Source organism: Ictalurus punctatus, chromosome 4, assembly GCF_001660625.3.
Source record: "Ictalurus punctatus breed USDA103 chromosome 4, Coco_2.0, whole genome shotgun sequence".
Lineage (NCBI taxonomy): Eukaryota > Metazoa > Chordata > Actinopteri > Siluriformes > Ictaluridae > Ictalurus > Ictalurus punctatus.
The window spans coordinates 33,610,844-33,632,496 of NC_071284.1; the positions used below are offsets into that span (position 1 = coordinate 33,610,844).

The 21,653-nt window shown below is 43.5% G+C and overlaps 1 long non-coding RNA gene across 1 annotated transcript in view; it reads left to right on the forward strand.

Moving 5' to 3' along the window:
• Positions 1–10,765, forward strand: part of LOC128629600 (uncharacterized) — an 11,788-nt gene extending 1,023 nt beyond the window's left edge. The window contains exons 2-3 of the long non-coding RNA XR_008393960.1: positions 8,845–9,085; positions 9,248–10,765. This is a non-coding gene — a long non-coding RNA (uncharacterized LOC128629600). The remainder of the gene's footprint in view (positions 1–8,844; positions 9,086–9,247) is intronic.
• Positions 10,766–21,653: the final 10,888 nt, after the last annotated feature.

A 21,653-nucleotide genomic window follows, 5' to 3' on the forward strand; every position in this document is an offset into this window, starting at 1 on the left:
TTTTGTGTCATATCTGTGATTTGTTTATTTGCTACGAAGTAAAATAAAAAAAAGCCGTGCGAGCATCCTCTAAGTGTGGTGATTCCATCTTTTTTGCCAGGGGTTGTAGCGGGATTTCAGACACATCCTAGGTCTGTTGAGATCCCTGTGGTTAGTGCATAAGGATTAGCCAATCAGAGCGCTCATTACCAATAAGAGCAGAAAACCTCAGACACCATCACTGACTGTGACTTTGCCAATTAGCGTCTCTTTCTGTTCTGTTTTTATGTTTCATTCAAGTGTGTGTGTGTGTGTGTGTGTGTGTGTGTGTGTGTGTGTGTTGAAAGAGAAAACACTGTTACCATGGAAATCAGAGTCAGGAGACTAATTCTGTTTCTCGACCTTAAGCTCGTTAAAACTTTTCCGACATCAACCATTGGAGGAGCAGAGGAAATATGATGCCCCTGTTACCGTAGCAACACCTTCATCTGTTATTTGTATCAGCGCTCTAGTTTAACACACACATACACACACACCTGCAAAGGTAAACCCTCAGTTCTCTCGAATTTGTGTTCTTGGCATCACATCCCTTAGCAAAGTTTTAATACTGAACACTGATACTGAAGACCTCACGTCCCCTATGTTCAGAGACAGGAACCCCAACGCTTTAGGCCACACCCACTTCCGGTTTAAATCCGATCGAGCAGAGGTATACAGAGTTCAAAACTACGCCAAAAGAGCTGTCTTTTTTTCCACCAATCAGATATTAACAATATTAACGGACAGTCTCTGGAAACTCCGCCCCTTCCCTCATTTCACACTACGATTCACATGCAAGTTCTAGGCCTAGAACGTTTACTACATGGACTGTCTACTCCAAACCGTTTGGAGACACGTACTGACAGATCTCTGACAAATCTGGTTGTTGTTGTTGTTGTTGTTGTCTTGGCTATAAATGTAAAAACTGTCAAAAACTGAGAGTCTGAATGGAATGCCAAATATGTTTATTGAGTATTTTTGAAAAACAAACCAACAAAAACAAAGCAGGAAAAATGTAGCCATGTAGCGAGACACACACACACACACACACACACACACACACACACACACACAAGAGTGAACAAAGTTATAATTCTCATAAAATAATCACTTGCTTACATTCCCAGACTCTCCTGTAAAATCTGCAGCATTACTGCCTCCATGTGGCCTGTCTAAGAACTGCAACATCAAACACCTGTGTGAACAGCTGTGTTTGTATCTGTGGCGTCTTTTTTTTTTTTTTTTTTAAAGCGTCGTAAATTATCTTTTAAACAATGCGACTTTATAACAGTGCATAACGAATATTCTATTCTATTGTAGTCTATTTTACTCTTTCTTGTATTATTCTATCACATTGCATTGTATTATTATTTTGTCATATTCAAATCACCTTCTGTTATATTCTACTCTGTCATTGTCTGTTATATGTAGTGTAAAGCCTGTGTGTGATGCTGGGCCTCAGTTAAAGTTCGTGGCGCAACAGAATTGCATTCACAATATCGTGGATAGACTGCAAGTTTGAATCCCTTCCATGGCTGGGAGCCACTGGTGGAAAATTGGCTGTGCTCTCTGGGTGGGAGGGGCATACTCTCTCCCCTCAGATTAATTACTGATGACAGCATGTTGTGGCCAATGATTGTTGAGGACAAAATTTGAATTGTAATGGTTTTGATTTTTAATGACGGCTCGTCTCAGATCTGAATGTCTTCTGTAGGACCGATAGCACACAAGTTGTTACACAGCCAGACCCAATTAGCATCCAGAAAGTGCCACTAAAAAGCTCTTTTCAAAGTTCTTAAAGTAAAGTGTGTTGCGCTGCTTTTACTGAGATGAAAAGCCACATTTACATTTGATACATCACACAATTAATAAGATTTATTCATGAAAAATAGAAGTCTAGGCCTAATGATCTATAAAGCGCTGAATGGGCTCACACCACAGTGCCTGAGCAAACTTTTGGTCTTTTATGATCCGGCATGCCTGTATTGATCAAAAGGTGCAGGCTCTTTATTAGTACCTAGAATAATGAAGACTACAGCAGGGGGTAGAACTTGTTCCTTCCGATCCCCACCCCACCCTAGTTAATAAGCTTTCCAATTAGTGCTCAGAACTCACGCCCAGTCTCAATCTTTCAGTCTCAGAGGTTCTCTAAATTCAACAGACCACCGACGGTTTCACTAAACCCCACCCCGAGAAACTCCATTAACCCGAACCACTGTCCCTGAGCTTTCAACAGGTCTGGAAAAAATAAAAAAAAACAACACTTTTACACACTTTTAAAAGTTCTGGAGTGATAAATCATCACAGAACATAAAAACCACTCAGAATCCAGCAGTTTTAAAAGTTAATTGCTCATATAAATGTCAGTACAAAGCAATAAATGTTTAAGAGTGCACTTGAAACAGTGGTGACTGTCCACACACACACACACACACACGCACACACACACACACACACACACACACCTGCTGATATACTGTGCGCATTCACAGCTCAATGGCAGCCCTTTTAAAAGGCGCTCCAATAAAAAGCTGATTTATCGCTGGTCAACAGAGACTCGTCTCTTCCTCCGGCGTCCCAGCATGCATTATTCAGGACACGGCTAATCACTCTGTAAGTGTCGAGGGGGAAGTGCAGTGGGCCGGGGGCTACATGCTACTCACGCGTAAATACAAATACAAGCAGAGGAACACCAAAAAGACGATTTCAGCTCCCTTTGAAAGGAGAATCGTCCCAACGCTTTCTCCGGGAAAGATAAAAAGAGGTGGAGGAGGAGGCGGAGTCTGAGAAATAAGCATGATTAGGGTTGAGGACTGAGCTGATCATCTGACAATGATTTTTAAACGTCTCTGTAGTTGAATTAACCTTGAGCATTCTGCAGGGTAAGTTCTGCTGGCAGTTTTAGAGCTAGCACAGAGCGTTAGCGGGTCTCAGAGGCGTCACTGTGATGGAGTCGAGTGAACGCTCAGAAACACAACGATGAGAGAAACAGTGAAGGTTTACTATCTCCTGATGATAACACACCCTGCTACTGCAGCCAGATGCTGGTGATGTGATCAAATGATTACAGTCATGTGGAATGTGTATAATAAAGGAAGCGCACTGAGCTGTGATTAAAAAGGCGGGGAGTGAATCTGTTTCACAGATCATCAGGTTATCCTGAGCCGTTTCCACCTGCTGTCTGTAAATAACCGTCGCGTTGGGACGCCTCTTTTAACTCCTGAATCGAATCGACAGGTTTAATCGAATCGCACTGACGCACGAGAAATAGATTGTGACATGTTTAAGATGTGATCTGTTTCTATAGGAAATATAGAGCTGATTGTAGGGCTGCGAAAACTCACAGACAAAAATAAATAATAACAATAATTTCCCCAGTACATAAAATATCTGCTATGAAATTCATCATGTAGCAAAGGTTCAGTTACTGATCCCGAAATTCATCAATTAAACTTGAGAATGAGCGCTGAAACATCTCCTCTCTAAATCCCCATTTCAACTCAGACTCATTCAGTGGAGCTTCATTTGCAGCTACAATATTTATGTATGTACACTGCGTAATCTATAACATCGTAATATAGTAGTGTATATATATATATATATATATATATATATATATATATATATATATATATATATATATATATATATATATATGTAGTACTGTAATATAGTATATAATATCGTAATATAGTATATATATAATATTGTAATATAGTATATATATATATATATGTAGTATTGTAATATAGTATATAATATTGTAATGTAGTAGTATATATATATATATATATATATATATATATGTAGTATTGTAATATAGTATATAATATCATTAAATGGATTCAAGAGCCGCTGGAACTGAAGCTACAGTGCTAATGCTATTTGGGAACGCAGCAACCCTTATTCGTCCACGTTGTGTATGATCCGGCGTACACGAATTCTGTGGACATTTTCGCACTCGTTACTACGGCAACCGACATTTAACAATCTTTCTGCTGTTCATGAATAAACTTCTGCTAAAGTTGGTGAGATCGAGGGGACGCGTCAATCATGAGGACACATCAGACCAACAGGCAGCCTGACAGTGTGTGTGTGTGTGTGTGTGTGTGTGTGTGTGTGTGTGTGTGTGTGTGTGTGTGTGTGGTTAACTGTCTCTATCATAATGAATGCATGCTCACTCCTCGCTGTCTCCAGCACTGACAGCTCCATCGACCGAATCACAGTTTAGAGCTACATGAAGACGAGCGCGTGCTGGAGAATTTAGTGTCACTCGAATTTGTTACTGAGACTAAAGTGATGAGTATTTAGAGACGATTTGATGCTGAAGGACTATATTTAAGATCCAGAGCTGTTAATGCAGGTGAATTTGCTTGCAAAATGTGTAAGCTGAAGAAAGACAGAAAAAAAACACCTTTAACACAGATGTGTGTGAATGTAAGAGGAAAGATAAACCTGAATCAAAAAGAAATGTAAACGGGTCAAGACCAGAAGCATTTCATTTTTTTCAGAGCTTCATGATATTTATTCAGCCCCATCACAGTGTTGAAAAATAGACGAGTTGGAAATGTCTCTCCCACCTGTAAGCAGGCTCGACAAATCCCTCTATTATATTGGGTTTAAAGCTCGACTCAGTTTTCCACAAAGCTCGGAAATCCTCTTACTCTAAACACTCTGTGCAGAGTCTCTTCACCTCCAGAGCTTCAGCCATCACAGATCTCCAGCTCTCCTGATTCTGATCAGCTGAACGAACCCAAACTCCAGAAGTTCAAATAATAAACAATACAAACATAAAAAACGGCGCCGTGATACGACACTTTACGAGAAGTTTCTCTCAAGTTTTATTCCTGGATTAGTTCCTGGAACCTTTACTCAGATTAATCAGATTACTCAACGTTCTCATCACTGCATGGATTTTTCTGGACAGATGAAGGGATTTAGCGCGAACACCCGGTGGATCGACAGAGGCGGCCCAAACAGCTTTGGAGGACGGACGTCTGGGAGAATGTCGTGTTTAGTGAAGATGGATTTGTCAGCCAGCCTCTGAAAGTTTCAGCGAGCATTTAGTGGCCGCGTCATTTATTTTCCTCGGCTCGCCTCTGAATCATAAAAATGTCACACGCCGACGCGGTCCATCATAAAACCGCTGAACTCAGAGAACGCATCCATTTCATAGCATATGGCCGCTGTTTCAGGATCGATATCGCCGAGTCCGCGGGGAAAAGCCTCGGATCTAGAGCGAGAGAAAAGCGTAAACAGTCCGAACGTCGCCTTTTACTGACTTCCACACTTAGTGATGTTTCTTATGTGTGTAGAGCAGAAAAATGACATTTACACTAACACACACACACACACACACACACACACACACACAGAATCCAGTGTGGTTTAGCGACAGCCATTAGTACATCTGCACTCAGGTCAGTCTGAGACGTATTCAGCTTTTTTTTACTTTTTAAAAGAAATGATGAGGCCGATGCGGAGGCTTTTAAAGAGAACCAGAGCCAGTTAGCAGAGCGACTCAGAGCCGCCTTACAGGAAATCAGAGGAAGACAGAGAGAGAGACAGAGAGAGAGAGAGAGAGAGAGAGAGAGAGAGAGAGAGAGAGAGAGAGAGAGAGACATCACAGCTTCCTCACATCACCAGCTGCAAAACTTTTAGACAGTTGATAGTATCATGGAGAGATGGGAACACACACTCGCTACATCAGCATTTATTCCAATCTGTTTCCATCACATTTCATCACGTCATATTTGTCTTAGCTTTGTAATGAAAGCTCTCTCTCTCTCTCTCTCTCTCTCTCTCTCTCTCTCTCTCTCTCTCTCTACAGGAGGTCAAAGTTGAGTTTTAGGGAATTGGAAAATATAAACACCAAGCATGTAAGCTAGCCAATGATTGAGACTAATGACAGGCCTATGTAGGGAAGAAAACACTCAGTGTCATGCTATTATAGGTAAATAATCCACAACAGGATGGAGTGATGAAGCAGAGTTACTGTTATCACTTTAAAGTTGATTATTCTCCATACACGTCCGTGTGAAGGAGCTGTTACTACAGAACATCAGGGTATTAGAACGAGCGAGGTATAAAGCTGAGGTATAAAGCCTGCTCACACAGAGCTGTAAATCTTTTCTTTCCCAGTCATTTTTCTCTCTTTATTTTTGCTCCTTTTCTTTCTGTATCGTTATCTCTCTCTCCATCATGCCCATGGAGGAGGTGAGCGTCAGTAAGAGACTCTTGCCCTGCGACTCCTCTTCCTCCTGTCAGAAGAAGAAGCTTTCACCAACTGACAGCTCATGCTCTCATCGTCTTTTGTCCTTCCAGACGAGGCGGGACGCACAGATATCTCAGAGATGGAAAGAGAGATGAGGATCCTCCACTCCTCCATTGTCCTCAGAACAGGCTTCATTGCAGTTATTTCTCTCACGCGCTCCACATGAGGAAACTGCCTCCATCTGAATGCTGTTTTCTGGATACAGCTTTAATTAAGCATATACACAGTGAGAACCTTAGAGCGTTTAACTAGGGTTTTCTGTGTAAAGGTGTGCTCTGGATTGAGGGAGTTGACTGAGAAATGGGATCTGGCGTACAATAAGAGCTCTTGTGGCTGTTGTTCCTGCTTCGCTTCATATCTCTTCATTTCTCATCTTCATGCCTAGACCCAGTCCACACAGATACGGGTACTGTATGTGTTTAAAAACATGGAGGAGGAGGATTAGGGTTTATTGGTAGAGAGGAGGGGTAGGGTGGAGGGGTAGAGAGGAGGGGTAGGGTGGAATGGGGTGCAGGGTCAGGGTGGAGGGGTAGAAAGGAGGGTTAGGGTGGTCGGGTGGAGTGGAGGATTAGGATGAAGGAGTAGAGGGGAAGGGTAGAGAGGAGGGGTAGGGTGGAATGGGCTGAAGGGGCAGAGTGGAGGAGTAGAATGGATGGTTAGGGAAGGGGGTAGGGAGGAGGGGTAGGGTAGAATGGGGTGAAGGGGCAGGGTGGAGGGGTAGAGAGAAGGGTTAGGGTGAAGGGGTGGAGTGGAGCATTAGGATGGAGGGTTAGGGTAGATGGGTAGAGAGGAGGGGCAGGGTGGAAGTGTAGGGTGGATGTGCTGGGTGGAGGGGTAGAATGGAGGGGCAGGATGGAGGGGTAGAGTGGAAGGGTAGAGTGGAGGGGCAGAGTGGATGGTTAGGGCGGAGGGTAGAGAGGAGGGGTAGGGTGGAAGGGTAGGGTGGAGGGTAGAGAGGAGGGGTAGGGTGGAAGGGTAGAGGGGAGGGGCAGAGTGGAAGGGTAGGGTGGAGGGGCAGGGTGGAAGGATAGGGTGGAGGGTAGAGAGGAGGGGTAGGGTGGAAGGGTAGAGGGGAGGGGCAGGGTGGAAGGGTAGGGTGGAGGGGCAGGGTGGAAGGATAGGGTGGAGGGTAGAGAGGAGGGGTAGGGTGGAAGGGTAGGGTGGAGGGTAGAGAGGAGGGGTAGGGTGGAAGGGTAGGGTGGAGGGGCAGGGTACAAGGATAGGGTGGAGGGGCAGGGTGGAAGGGTAGGGTGGAGGGTAGAGAGGAGGGGTAGGGTGGAAGGGTAGAGGGGAGGGGCAGGGTGGAAGGGTAGGGTGGAGAGGCAGGGTGGAAGGATATGGTGGAGGGGCAGGGTGGAAGGATACGGTGGAGGGGCAGGATGTAGAGGTAGGTTGGAAGGGTAGAGTGGAACGGTAGAGTGGAAGGGTAGAGAGGAGGGGTAGGGTGGAAGGGTAAAGAGGAGGGGTAGAGTGGAGGGGTAGAGAGGACGAGTAGGGAGGAAGGGTAGGGGGAAGGGTAGAGTCGAGGGGTAGGGTGGAATAGGGTGGAGGGGTCAATTGAATGTACTGAGTAATGGATTCTCATTACAGCCTTCAAGAAGAAGTGCCTCATCTGAGGCTGATCTCCACAAACGCCAAGTTCCCCAGCCATCTCAAATCCTCCTTCATCTTCTTCACCATCATCACAGAGGAGACACACTCAGTCATGTCAGAGTGGATCTTTGCTCTTTATTTTGTTTTTTCTTTCTTTCTTTCTGTCAGCTGCAGTAGCTCTCACTCGCTTTCTCTTTCTCATATCTCTCTTCAGCACTGTCAGTCCGATCACTCAAAGTATCTGCTTTTATTCTCTCTCTCTCTCTCTCTCTCTCTCTCTCTCTCTCTCTCTCTCTCTCTCTCTCTCACACACACACACACACACACATGCTGTTTTAAACTGCTCTGTTTCCTCTCAGCTCTTCTGGATCTGGCAGGTGTCCATCAAGACAATATGGATGGCACTGAATGGCTGCTTTTTTCTCTATCTTTGTGTCTGCAGGCTACAGATACCAGCATTTCATTCACGTTTCTGCATTCCAGCATTTCATGACTTTTCTGTTGAGGTCGCCATATTTGAGCCGAATTTCTGGCTTCGCCGCACAACATGAATGTCGCTAATTACTTCGGTATAAACAGTACCGTGACAAACTGTTGATAAAGTATACTGTGTACTTTCCCCTGAACTGTTGATTCCACTTAAACTGGCAGAAAAATGATCAATCTGTTTTCTCCAGATGTATTTATCCCTCAAGCAGCTTCTCATCCCTTTCTGGAGAACGGTTATGTTTTTACTGTTGAAATCACACATTAACTTTATACTGTAGCAACATCTATAAGCACAGACGAAACGAAACTGACCTTATAACACACATAGACTGCAGGTTGAAAGACTGCCAGCTGAACTGAGTATCAGAGACGTGAGAGGTAAAGTGTACATAATGGTTTTTATCCTGTCTGCCTGTGCTGTAATCACGGCTTTTATTTCAGAAAGACTCTCCATTTGATCCAATTTACAGAGAAGCTCAGGAATAAACAGAGCAGAGCCGTGTTCATGGATTACAAGCTCGTAATGCAGGAGAGTCAGTAGCAGGTCGTTCCAGCTGATGACTCGGAGAGACACGGAGAAAACGAGAGATAAGGAGACTGGGGCAGATGAGTGGCAGCAACAGAGAGGACGGAAGAGCAGAAACAGGATAAGGTGACGGATTGGATTTACTCGATAAGAGAGAACGAGGTGAAAGGCCTATTGAGTTTCCAGTGAGTTTAGCACACTCTTGTTTCCCAGCATGCATTTTTCTACATTGGAGTTTCTCTTTGTGCTACGTTCAAACACTGTACTAAGTGGTTGAATACTGTGTGTGTGTGTGTGCGCTAACTGAGTAACTGACCTGGTCCCTGTTGTTGCACCATGTCTGATAGATCCTGCAGGTGGATGAAGAGCACCAAACCTCCCGCGCCAAACAGCAGAACAAACCAGAAAGAGCAGGAAAGCTTCGGCCGAGACCCCCGACGTGACTCCCGCCTCCCTCTCACAGCCTCCAGCACTTTACAGTCCACCCACAGCATCGCTATACGCACTAGAAAATGAAAAGAGAGATAAGATGTTAGTGAAGAGACAAGGTGACGGAGAAACCGTGTCTAATCAGATGGTGAGGTTGCAAGTATTAAGTTCAAGTTATCATGTGTTGGCCGTTTAATCTGGATGTATTTCACGGTTAATAATGACGATCGAAGCCGAGCAGAGCGAGTCCATCACTAGGCACGTCACATGTTGGTGAAGACACTGAGTCCGGTCCCTCTGTAATCCAGCACCTCACCTGAGCTGTCTGTGTACACAAAGCCACCGTTATTCCCTGCTGTTATCCCAATTAAACACACCCCACATCCACAATCCTGTTTATACACGTGATAACACGTCATCTTCTGGCAGTAGTCGTGTCCTTACACACGTGACGTGTACAGTCATGTGCTTCGTCATCTGAAGTCTCCATTGAATCGTTTTATCTTTCACATTTAAAATGGTAAATGGAGTCGGTTCATTGCCTCCGGCTGCACTGTGAATTTGCCGATCTGCCTCGTGTTTAAACAGAATGAAAATCAACAAAAAGGTGTGTGTTATGGAGCGGCCGGTCAGTCAGCTAATGGCCCGCAGGAAGTCTGATAGACAGACGGCTCATTAATCAAAAACAGCTCAGAGCTAATTGTCTTTATTTCACAGGTCTCTACTGATCTGAGATCAGTTTAACACAGCCACACAAACCCAGCAGATAGAGATTAGAAATGATCATGGGATTAATGATGCATTACATTGAGCATTCAGATTATACTCACGCTGATGGTGCGTGTCACGTGCTTATACTTGTGAGAGAAGGTAGATGGACGGGTGGAGGCCTACACCGCCTTCCTTGAGAAAGTAACTTCCTCTTTATCTCGACTCAGGAGATGTTTTTCCTTTACGCTAACATGCTATCCGTACGAATAACACATTCTCCACTCCAAAAACACCACGCTGGAGCTACAATCAGCTGTGTGATTTCAGACACGCCCCCTCGGGTGTCACGCCAGCAGGGTTGCATTGTTTACACCGATCGGTCTAGTTTTAAAACAGCAAATAAGAATCGTTTCCAACGCAAAGACTTGGAATAGGAAGAAAAATGCAGCGTCCTTTTCTCATTCCCGAACTTCTTTGGGATAGTTTCGGGGCTTTTCGTGCGGTTTTTGAGATGCGGATGAGGTGGAAATTTTGCTGAGATCTGGAAACTCTACACCAGAGTGCACATTGGTTGTCTTGGCCAGAATTCGAATGTTTAATTAGCCATGTTTAATTCCGTTACATTCTAATGAGCAACTTTTGTTTCGTTACACGCTACATTAACTTTCAATTACTGTACCTTTATAATTCTGCACGCTTTAATCGACTGAAAATGGAAATTTAACCTGAGAACAACCAGCTAAAGTAAAAGTATATAAAAATGGCTGTTTTTGACTGTAATCATTCCTGCCATCTCTTATTTCCACTCTCACCTGTGTCCAGACCGCTGATGTGAGGATTTCAGCACCGAGTACAGGGACACACTAAGCACATGGGACAGTGCACATGGCCTGGGGCAAAACCACAAAGAAACACTCATAGCTCGATGGAAATTACTGTCACTTTCCTCCCCGATTGTTCCCAGCTGGCAGCTCATCACAGGAGCGATGAAAAGACTGCTCATGGGAGGAGGAAGAGGACAGAACAGTAATTGGAAGTAACCGAGCAGTAACCTTTGTCTCTTTCCCTCACCGAATTTCATTACATTTACATTTACATTTACTCATTTAGCAGACGCTTTTATCCAAAGCGATTTACAAATGAAGAAATACAAGCGGAGTGATATATCAAGCGGAGAGCGATACAAGTAGTGCTACTGTACACGATTTTAGACTGAGTTCTAGAGAAGCAAAGTGTGCAGAGTAGAGCTGTAAGACCCAGTGTGAGTGCAGAATTTTTATTCATTTTTTATCGGGGGAGGGGTTTGGGAGAAGTTGAGGGTTAATTAAATGTTCACAGAAGAGGTGGGTCTGTTTTGGGCCATTTTTTTGAAGATGGTGTCAGATTCTGATGTCCGGATTGAGGTCGGAAGTTCATTCCACCACTGAGGGTCAGTTTGAAGGTTCTGGAAAGGGACCTCATGCCTCGCTGAGTAGGCACTACCAGGCGTCACAAAGCTCGAGTTCACAGCAAGACGTAGTGATGACTTGACCAACACTGAAAGTCCTGACCGATACAAAATCAGAGATTCTCTCTTCTCATCCCATCCATGAATAAATCATATTACTCACATTACACGTTCAGAATTTAAAAACATTGCGTGTAATCAGACTACTTGTTAATAGGAATAAATTACAGACTCACACACACTCACACACATCGAAAAGCCGGTATCATCAGCCCTCTAATTGATTTACTGTAAGTTCCCTTCCTGCAGCAGGAATAATGAAAAGGTGTGTAAGTGAAGCGTCCTCTCGATCTGCCTTTCATTAGCACACAGTGGAGCTTCTCTACACTCTCGTTAACACACACACTCTCTCCTGAGAGATCCACTGGGGCTGACTGTCTCTGTGTGCTTCTACTGACCAAATCGAGGGAAAATTTCCTGAACGCCAGTCGTAAGAGACACCAGAGTCCAATAAACCTTTTTCTTTACTTAGCAGACACTTCTGTATGAAGTTCCAAACTTTTGAATCCGATCCAGCTGAAAACGTACAGCTTAAGGCTCGCTAGCAGTGCTGGGGTTGGAACGGATTATCTTTCTGGTCACTAACACACAACTTGTAGAGAAGGCAGAGCCAGAGAGCGTGAGGAAGGCGGAGTCATTTACATCCCAGAGCACTGGTCTCAGTGGTTATTGGGTGTGGAGAAGCAGAGTGAATATCACGTGTGGTTTATCTCTCTTCTCAATATTATTAACTCTTCCTTATCTCTAGGTCGCGTCCTGAGAAGCTTTTCTCTGAGTGTGTTGTGCTGTCCTGTGATGCAGCATGGGCAGCAATTTGAAAAAATGCGATTGGCTGCCTTCATGTGTCTTGGCGGAATCACGTGTTAGCCTTCACCCTCTCCAGTTGGTAGCTGTTATGTGATAAGGGAGAACTGATTGGGGTGTCCTTATAAACAAGAAAAACCGTGGACTCCACTACACTCGATCATGACTCTACACCAAACTGGACCCGAGAAGCGAGTACAAGAGATAACTAGAGGACAACATATTTCGTCCTTGTTCTCTGTGACCCCCTCCACCATTTTGTCATTCCCTATATTGAAGTCATTTGGCGTCCTTGGTGAAGCACAGCAGTTATATAACGTTGGAACTTGTGTAGAATTTGGATAAATGACACGTTTATCTCACGACAGTAACACACACAGCACGCAGCAATGCCCCACTTCCCCAGAATACTAATGCCATGTTGTGTTTGTGTTTTAGTTATTCCACCTTGCCAAGCTTTATGTTCCTTTGTTATCACTCGCCGTTTCATCTGTGTCTCCTTGAGCCATTTATTAGTTCAGTGGGTCTCTGCCTTTGTAGCTCCCTTGTTGCGTGTTCTTGTCTGTTGTTTGGTTTTTACGCCTTGAAGTTACTTTGTTGTTGTACTTTGTGCAATGTATCCCAGTGACAAGCTGTTAAATAGTGCATACACATAAGATACGGAGCGGTAAACCTTGCAGAAGGATACAGAGGAAAACCTCACAGAGCAAGGTGATTGGTTCAAAAACAAGGCTGCAGTCCAAGTGGATTTATGCAGATGAAGCTCGATCACTGATAGCAAAGGAAATACATGAATTTATTTATTCAGTCATTTTCACTAAGTGCTCTAACCTGGTCAGGGTTGCGGTGATTCTGGAGTCTATCGAGAATAATAATTTTCTAGGCACTCAAAGCACTTTACATTGTATGAGGTGGAAATCTCCTCAACCATCACCAGTGTGTAGGATCCACATGGATGATGCAAAGGCAGCCATAGTGCACCAGAACGCCCACCACACACCAGCTATTAGTGGAAAGGAGAGGAGAGTGATGTAGCCAACGCAGGAATGGAGATTATTAGGGGGCCGTGATAGAGAAGGGCAAATGGGAGATTTTTAATGACCACATTTTTAAGGACTTCGGTTTAGCCATCTGACGGACGGTGCTGTTTTTACAGCATAGTGTCCCCGTCACTACACCAACCTCCCACACACCACATGGTGAGCACCACCTGCTGGCCTCTCTAATACCACTTCTAGCAGCAACCGTAGCTTTCCCCAGGAGGTCTCCCATCCTGGCAAGGCACAACCATGCTTAGCTTCAGTGGGAAACCAGGCGAGAGCTGCAGGGTGATCTGGCTCTGGATCAAGTCTATTGCACCCTGTTCAGTTTTATTGATATATGGATGAAACGTTGGCCACAGTGACACCTTTATGAGACTCAGTGCTGAAAGTACTGTTACAGTATTAAAACAGATTATTATGATACAATGGTGGACTCACTCCAAAATCAATTCCACAGGCAACTTGATCAAGTCTCTTTTAAATAATCAATAACTCACCTGCCTGGAGAGGAAACGGTCAGCCTATCACGTTCATCCATACACACACATACACACCACACTGACAATGACAGTGTCATTGATAAAGCAGGGTTTAGCAATTATATCAGCTCTAAAAGCATAAGCAGCATTTCAGTCCACTGCGTACGTGTATAAAAATATTCTATATTCTACATTCATTCACAGGAGTTGAGTTCAAGATTATATTAGCAAGCAGCTTCAAATCAACACTCCACTCCTGTGTTTGATAAAACCACTAAAAATGACCTTAATCCTATAATAGAAGTATGAAACCTTCATAATATATTATAACTTGCCATAAAAACAACGCCTATGAAAGCTGAATCCAGTAGACGTGATCTAAACAGAGAGAGGAACTGAGACATCATTTCCTCCGGATGAGAGCTTACTGGACACGAGAGCTTATTGCGCTGATATTTTCAGATCATAATAAAAGCAGAGCTCCGGTATCAGTCCGAGTAGGATCTCTATGCAGATGATATTTACTGGTGAAGGAAATGAAACCACATGAAAAGTCCTGTGTTGAACTCTCAGGTGATCGTCCCGCTCCTGATCCAGAATGAAGCGGCACGCCTTATCTTCGACGCCCCCACGTTCTCCATCACATGACTGTGTTCCGTCCACCGGCTTCCTATAGCTACTCACATCACATTTAAAACACTCGTGCTTACGAAAGCAAAAACAGAGCAGATTTAACCCTGTGTGAGCCACAAGCACAGCTGGACTAAACTCTCCATCCATAGAGTGTTGATTCGTTTTCTAACAGTAGTGGACCTGCAGATGACGGCTTTATACTGTACTGCCCCTAATGTACAGCTAAAGCCAGCAAACACTGAAAATGTCCCTCTAAGAACCCAGAGAGAACTCACCGAGCAGCACGTCTCCTCGTCGTCCACAAACCGAATTAGACTTTTAATTAAAATGACAGGCTTGTTGCTCTAATCCTGTGGTGCTTAACCGCTCTATTCACATGATAAACACTTGGCAAAAACAATGTGAGTTCCTGTCTGCTTTAGAGGACGGCAGGTGGCACGTGGAGAGGGACCAGTGTGAACAAAAGGGGGGTTTTAAATTACAGCTCACAGAACTGAAGCCAGTCCCATCATGCACCAGCTCCACCAGTGCAGCGCTGCTGGCCAGACCGCATCTGAATGGAATCAGTTAGCAGAGTGTTCACTGTGATTGCTTTGGAAGGGCGAGAGACCGATCATCACAGAGCGAAAGAAAGAGTGAGGGAGGAAGAGACAGAGAGAGAGAGAGAGAGAGGGAAGGAGAGATCACATGCAGCAGACACGGAGAGAAAAGGCGCAGAGATGCTTCTTCTGTTTAAGCGGTGACCCCCGAGCAGCCGTGAACCCATTACACGCTTATGAAATATTGATGCAAACTCACACAGGAGTCCCTGTCCTTCACCCTGCCAGCAACCACGATGGTGCTTTGAACTGAATAGAACACACACACACACACACACACACACACACACACACACACACACACACACAAAAGCACTACTCACAAATACACACAAGGACAGATAAATCAGCAGTCGGGACACCTGAGACAAGAATATTTCATGTCAGGGATGGAAATGTGAAGTTTTCATATATGGAAGGAGTCTCCAGTGTCAGCACTTTGTCACAGTCAGTAAGCTTTCCACTCTGATATTTATTTGAGAATTATTCTTTATTACTTACAGTGTAATTACTTACTTACTTACAGTACGTAGTATTAATATCACACGTGTGTTATATCACCAGTGTTTATTGAGGTCACAATAAGAGCTGAGCAAATTATTTGTACACTAGGCTTGTGAGATGATGTGTAATATGCCATTTTTCTAACGAGCCCCCAATTGATGATAGTATCACCTGTGGCTTTGATGGGAAAAAGAAGTGGGCGTGGTCAGACATATGAACGATTTATGAGTTGGCTGTAGCTACAATCGCTAGCATTTGTGTTTAGTCTTCAGGACTTCTGCAACACTAACGTCGGGATTGTAAATAAACGTAACTAGTTAGTAGGTCGAACTCGTTCTGAATAAAATTTCAGTATAGAGTTCAGTATAAAATTTCAGTATAGAGTTCAGTATAAAATTTCAGTATAGAGTTCAGTATAGAGTTCAGTGTAAAATTTCAGTATAGAGTTCAGTATAAAATTTCAGTATAGAGTTCAGAATAAAATTTCAGAATAGAGTTCAGTATAAAATTTCAGAATAGAGTTCAGTGTAAAATTTCAGTATAGAGTTCAGAATAAAATTTCAGCATAGAGTTCAGTATAAAATTTCAGTATAGAGTTCAGTATAGAGTTCAGTGTAAAATTTCAGTATAGAGTTCAGTATAAAATTTCAGTATAGAGTTCAGAATAAAATTTCAGAATAGAGTTCAGTATAAAATTTCAGAATAGAGTTCAGTGTAAAATTTCAGTATAGAGTTCAGAATAAAATTTCAGTATAGAGTTCAGTATAAAATTTCAGAATAGAGTTCAGTATAAAATTTCAGAATAGAGTTCAGTATAAAATTTCAGTATAGAGTTCAGAATAAAATTTCAGTATAGAGTTCAGAATAAAATTTCAGAATAGAGTTCAGTATAAAATTTCAGAATAGAGTTCAGTATAAAATTTCAGAATAGAGTTCAGTATAAAATTTCAGTATAGAGTTCAGAATAAAATTTCAGTATAGAGTTCAGTATAAAATTTCAGAATAGAGTTCAGTATAAAATTTCAGTATAGAGTTCAGTATAAAATTTCAGTATAGAGTTCAGAATAAAATTTCAGTATAGAGTTCAGAATAAAATTTCAGAATAGAGTTCAGTATAAAATTTCAGTATAGAGTTCAGTATAAAATTTGAATAAAATGACATAAACAACATGTCCGTGTGCTCTATGGTGAGCAGTAGAGGAGATCCTACGTAGTTTACTGGATTCTCGTACAGTGACGTCGCCGTGATAAACAACACGCCATTTTATTTTCTGGACTGAAAACTCCGTTCAGGTTGCGACAGTGAAGACATTCGCGGCTTTCTCCGTTCAGCAGCGTGGCCCAGAGAAGCTGTCTCTCCCTGTTTTTCAGGCACGGCGCCGTCCGTTCTCTCAAACCCGCTGTAGCCTTCCTGTTCACTGACCTCGTACCTCTGCGGTCCGGTCTAAATCCCTCACACCGTCACGTGGGGAATCTGTGCTGCGGAACACCTGACGACCCAAAAAGCTTCCTCGTCTTCACATCTAAGCAGCACAGCTCTCACTTCTGAGAGAGTCATTTCATTAGCCTTAATGGATATAAATATACTTCTGCGTTAGGTAAATAACCCGGAGAGGTAACGCACAGTTTCTTTCCTGTCGAGAGCTGAGATTTTATTTCTTTAAACCGGTACAGAAAGCTCTCGGGGAATCGATCTCGTTTAGTGTTGTAAACTCTAAACGGTCTTCATCACACCTCAAATCGATCTTTTATGCTCTATAATAAGGAGACCGGTTGGGGGTTCGACTCCATACGATAGATTCTCCACACTCATGTCTCTACTGAATTGTTCCAGTATTCTCGCTATAATCCTCTCTGTGTACGGCTTCACATCGTAATTCCGCACTTTAACGTGACCGACGAAGAGCAATACGTTCCGTCACCTAAAGCCACAAACTCTTTTAGATCTTCTTCAGTCTGCTTCGCCTTTGCTGCTGCATTGCTGAGATCCTCACGCAACACAGACACCTCTCGCCGGACTGTGTTCAGGATGAGGGGCTTAAATCGAAAAGTTCTGTTCATATTGACGTGTATTCAGAGTCGGGTGCACGCAGGCTTCGGCTGGGTCTCCGGGCTCTCCGTTCATATTCATGGTGTGGAATTCACTCGTCTACGTTTAGTAGAAGAATCTGAGACGAGGGTTTTCGACAGCATCTAGACCACCGCCTTTAGAAATCCTGGATGGAGGACACGTCCGGGAACAAGAGGACGTATGGTCTCCTTAATTCAACTCGAAATATGGCCGGTTCCTCGCACGGGTTCATCGCCGTGGTTATTGTGTGTGTGTGTGTGTGTGTGTGTGGTTAATTCTATTCCAGTTTCAGCTCAGCTACATCACGTTACCGAAGGATAATTCTCTTTGTTACATCCCAGGCTGGACTCAGGGACATTAAAGGACTTCCGGTAGAGTTACGGGTCAGAAAACTGCGTCCGGAAAAAAGACACAAGCAAACAAGGTGAAAGTCACGAACTCCCTCATGCATTATTCCTAACCTCTTACTCTCGTCACTCTCTGGGGAACTGTCTGACACTCCAGATGTATAATTAACAATTTCATTCTCACTAAAGGTGACGCGTGTGTGTGTGTGACCCTGGGCCGGTCATCAGTTTGATGTCTTAACACGTGCCACGTGTCTAAAGTTCGGTACCGAGTCTCCGTATGGAGGTTCAGATTTGAGATATTTTGCTCTAATATCCACGAACACACTGTACTTCATGTCATGAAGGCGTTTCATGTCGGCTGACACAACACGTACAGCACGACGCCTGTGAATATAGACACGACTCGTCTTAAAGCATGCTGCAATCACATCTCGGGATATTTGCATACCTTGGCAGCCGAACGTTGCCATGGTTACTACGAGGACATCGCTGTAACGGCGGTATCGGGTATCACGTGACGCTCTAACAGGCGTAATATCGGTAACGTGTGAAAAAATGGAAGCTGTGGGATCTCACTCACTCGCTCCCTCTCAGTAAGAGCTTTATCCTGGTCAGGGTGGCGGTGGATCTGGAGTCGAGCCCGGGAACACTGAGGATGACGTGGGTGATGGTGGGAATCACACGGCAGCACGCACACACACACACATTCACACTTAGGGGCAATTTCGCATAGCCGTTCCACCTCCCTGAGAAACCTGATGAACCCTGAGGAAACCCACACGGGTGAGAGAGGACGCGTGAAGCTCCACTCGGAGAGTGACACGAGCTCAGGATCAAACCGGGGAGCTGCGAGGCAGCAACGTTACCCGCTTCACAGTTTAAAAATCGAACCCCAGAGTGACCGATTCAGACATAAATATAAAAAAACATTAACATCAGTACGTTTTTGTTCCCATGGAATAAAGTCTAGCGTTTTGGAGGCGGTTTGTGAGGAATCCTAAATATCCTGAGACGTATTGTATATCATAGAAATGCCTTTGAGGATGACTTTTGCGAGATCATATTTCTGTCACATCGCACACCCCTATCTACACCGAATCCCTCTCGTTTCTCATTACTCACTACCACAGCAGGGCTGTAGGAATGAATTTTCCTACACTGATCCGGGATGACCTTTAACTCAGGCTGTGTCCTCCGCGTCCTGCTCATGCACCAAGGCCCGACGTCCATAAATCATTTCAAATCACACCACATATCTCACAGGATCTCACTGAAATGTTCAGCACAGATAAAGCCGACCGTCTACTCCACATCTGCACTACATGCTGAACGCTCGATGCTACCGAGGACTTTGTGGAGCATTAAAATGGGCTTTTATTACGACGAGCATCGCCTCTGCTGTATGTCACGCAGTCTAATAAAAAATCTCCCGCGTGTGTTCCGTGGAACAATCTCCGCGGCGTTTTTACTGCCACTAGGGACGCTGGACAACAACCTAAAACGTTTTAGAACAGAATAGAGATATCACGTTAAAAGAAGCTCGACAACATGCTGGTCCGCAATCACCTGCCTGCTGGTACCGACCCACGTTAAACCACGCCCACATCCGCGATAAAGCACTGATCAAATTAACTTAGGTCCTAGAAAGACCTGAAGACTTTTCTACTTCACTCTGGAAGCGGATCTGTTTGAGCAGAGTGTACGGGAGACTTTCTCTCAGGGATGTTCTGATTAGTTGAATCAGGAGAGTCGGAGCGGGGAAAACGCTGAACTTCAGGTTCTCCAGGGGCCCGGAAACATCTGGCTCTGGCTCGTAACACTTTTCCTAATTTACTTAAAGTCTCTAAAACGTCATCGTCCGAGTCGGTCGAATGAAGAAAGGCGCGTTTACGGAGCGACCGTTTGTTCGATCCTTTACAAAAGGCACTTAATGATAATTGTGTGTGAAAGAGGACGAGGATAATGAACCTTGTTCTGAAAGCGTTTTCTCACCAAACGCTTTTCGTTCGTTTTCTGTAAAATTACAGCAGGTGAGCGAAGCACTAATGTTACTCGCGCTTGAACATTATTTTCCTTTTGCTTTACTAAATATACATCCTTAGCAGCTGAATGTGGGTCTGATTACTTTAATAATGTTCGATATAAGATACAAGCAAGGCAAACATTTATAGATGGTTTCTCTCTCTCTCTCTCTCTCTCTCTCTCTCACTCTCTTTGCCTCTTTCTCACATCTCCATCACATGCATCCTGTCTCCCGAGGAGCGTTTCCTGCGTCTTCGTACAGACGTGTGTAATATCCGATACGGACGTCACCGAGTGGAAACCTTCAGCAGGAATGACAGTGTTATTGAGGCAGAGCAGGTTAGACAGTAACCTGATTGGACACTGATGAAGTGGGGCAGCGTCATCTGTCATGTCATGCACCTTATATATAATTGGGATGTACCTTATATGTAATTGGGATGTACCTGATATGTAACTGGGAAGTAATTGGGATGCAATTGGGATGTACCTGATATGTAACTGGGAGGTAATTGGGATGTAATTAGGATGTAGTTGGGATGTCATTGGGATATAACTTGATATGTAATTGGGATGTAACTGGGATGTAATTGGGATGTACCTGATATGTAACTGGGATGGAATTGGGATGTAATTGGGATGTACCTGATATGTAATTGGGATGTACCTGATTTGAAATTGGGATGTACCTGATATGTAACTGGGATGGAATTTTGATGTAGTTGGGATGTACCTGACATGCAATTGGGATGTACCTTATATGTAATTGGGATGTACCTTATATGTAATTGGGATGTACCTGATATATAATTGGGATGTACCTGATATGTAATTGGGATGTATCTGATATGTAATTGGGATGTACCTGATATGTAACTGGGAAGTAATTGGGATGCAGTTGGGATGTACCTGATATGTAATTGGGATATTCCTGATATGTAACTGTGAGATAATTGGGATGTAATTAGGATGTAGTTGGGATGTCATTGGGATATAACTTGATATGTAATTGGGATGTAACTGGGATGTAATTGGGATGTACCTGATATGTAACTGGGATGGAATTGGGATGTAATTGGGATATATTTGATATGTAATTGGGATGGAACTGGAATGTAATTGGGATGTACCTGATATGTAACCGGGATGGAACTGGGATGTAATTGGTACTGAGTGTTCGTCTGGCCTCCAGTGTCTGTTGAACCAGATTAAGGCCCTTAACTTAGTGACCTTACAGATTATTTGTAGCATTTACTTCACACTGTTAGGATAAGGCTAAAGTAGTATAAACTCTCTTCAGTGCATATTTAAGAGATAATTAATCCCAAATGGGTGATCATGACCCCGATGTGAAATGGAGGAATTTTATTACGCTCCTTATTATACAGTTACTTATCAAAGAAAATGTTTCCAACTTAGTATTCAATTATTCATCTTAAGACATATTATACAGAAAGTACTATAAATTATTCAGTAAATGCAGTGAAAATGTAGTTAGAGAGTGAGGAATGGAAATGAGGTGCCTCAGATGGGTCTTTGGGGTTTTAGGGGTTAATTTGAGAGACAGTACTGTTTCGAAATGATTTCATCAGCGTTTTCAG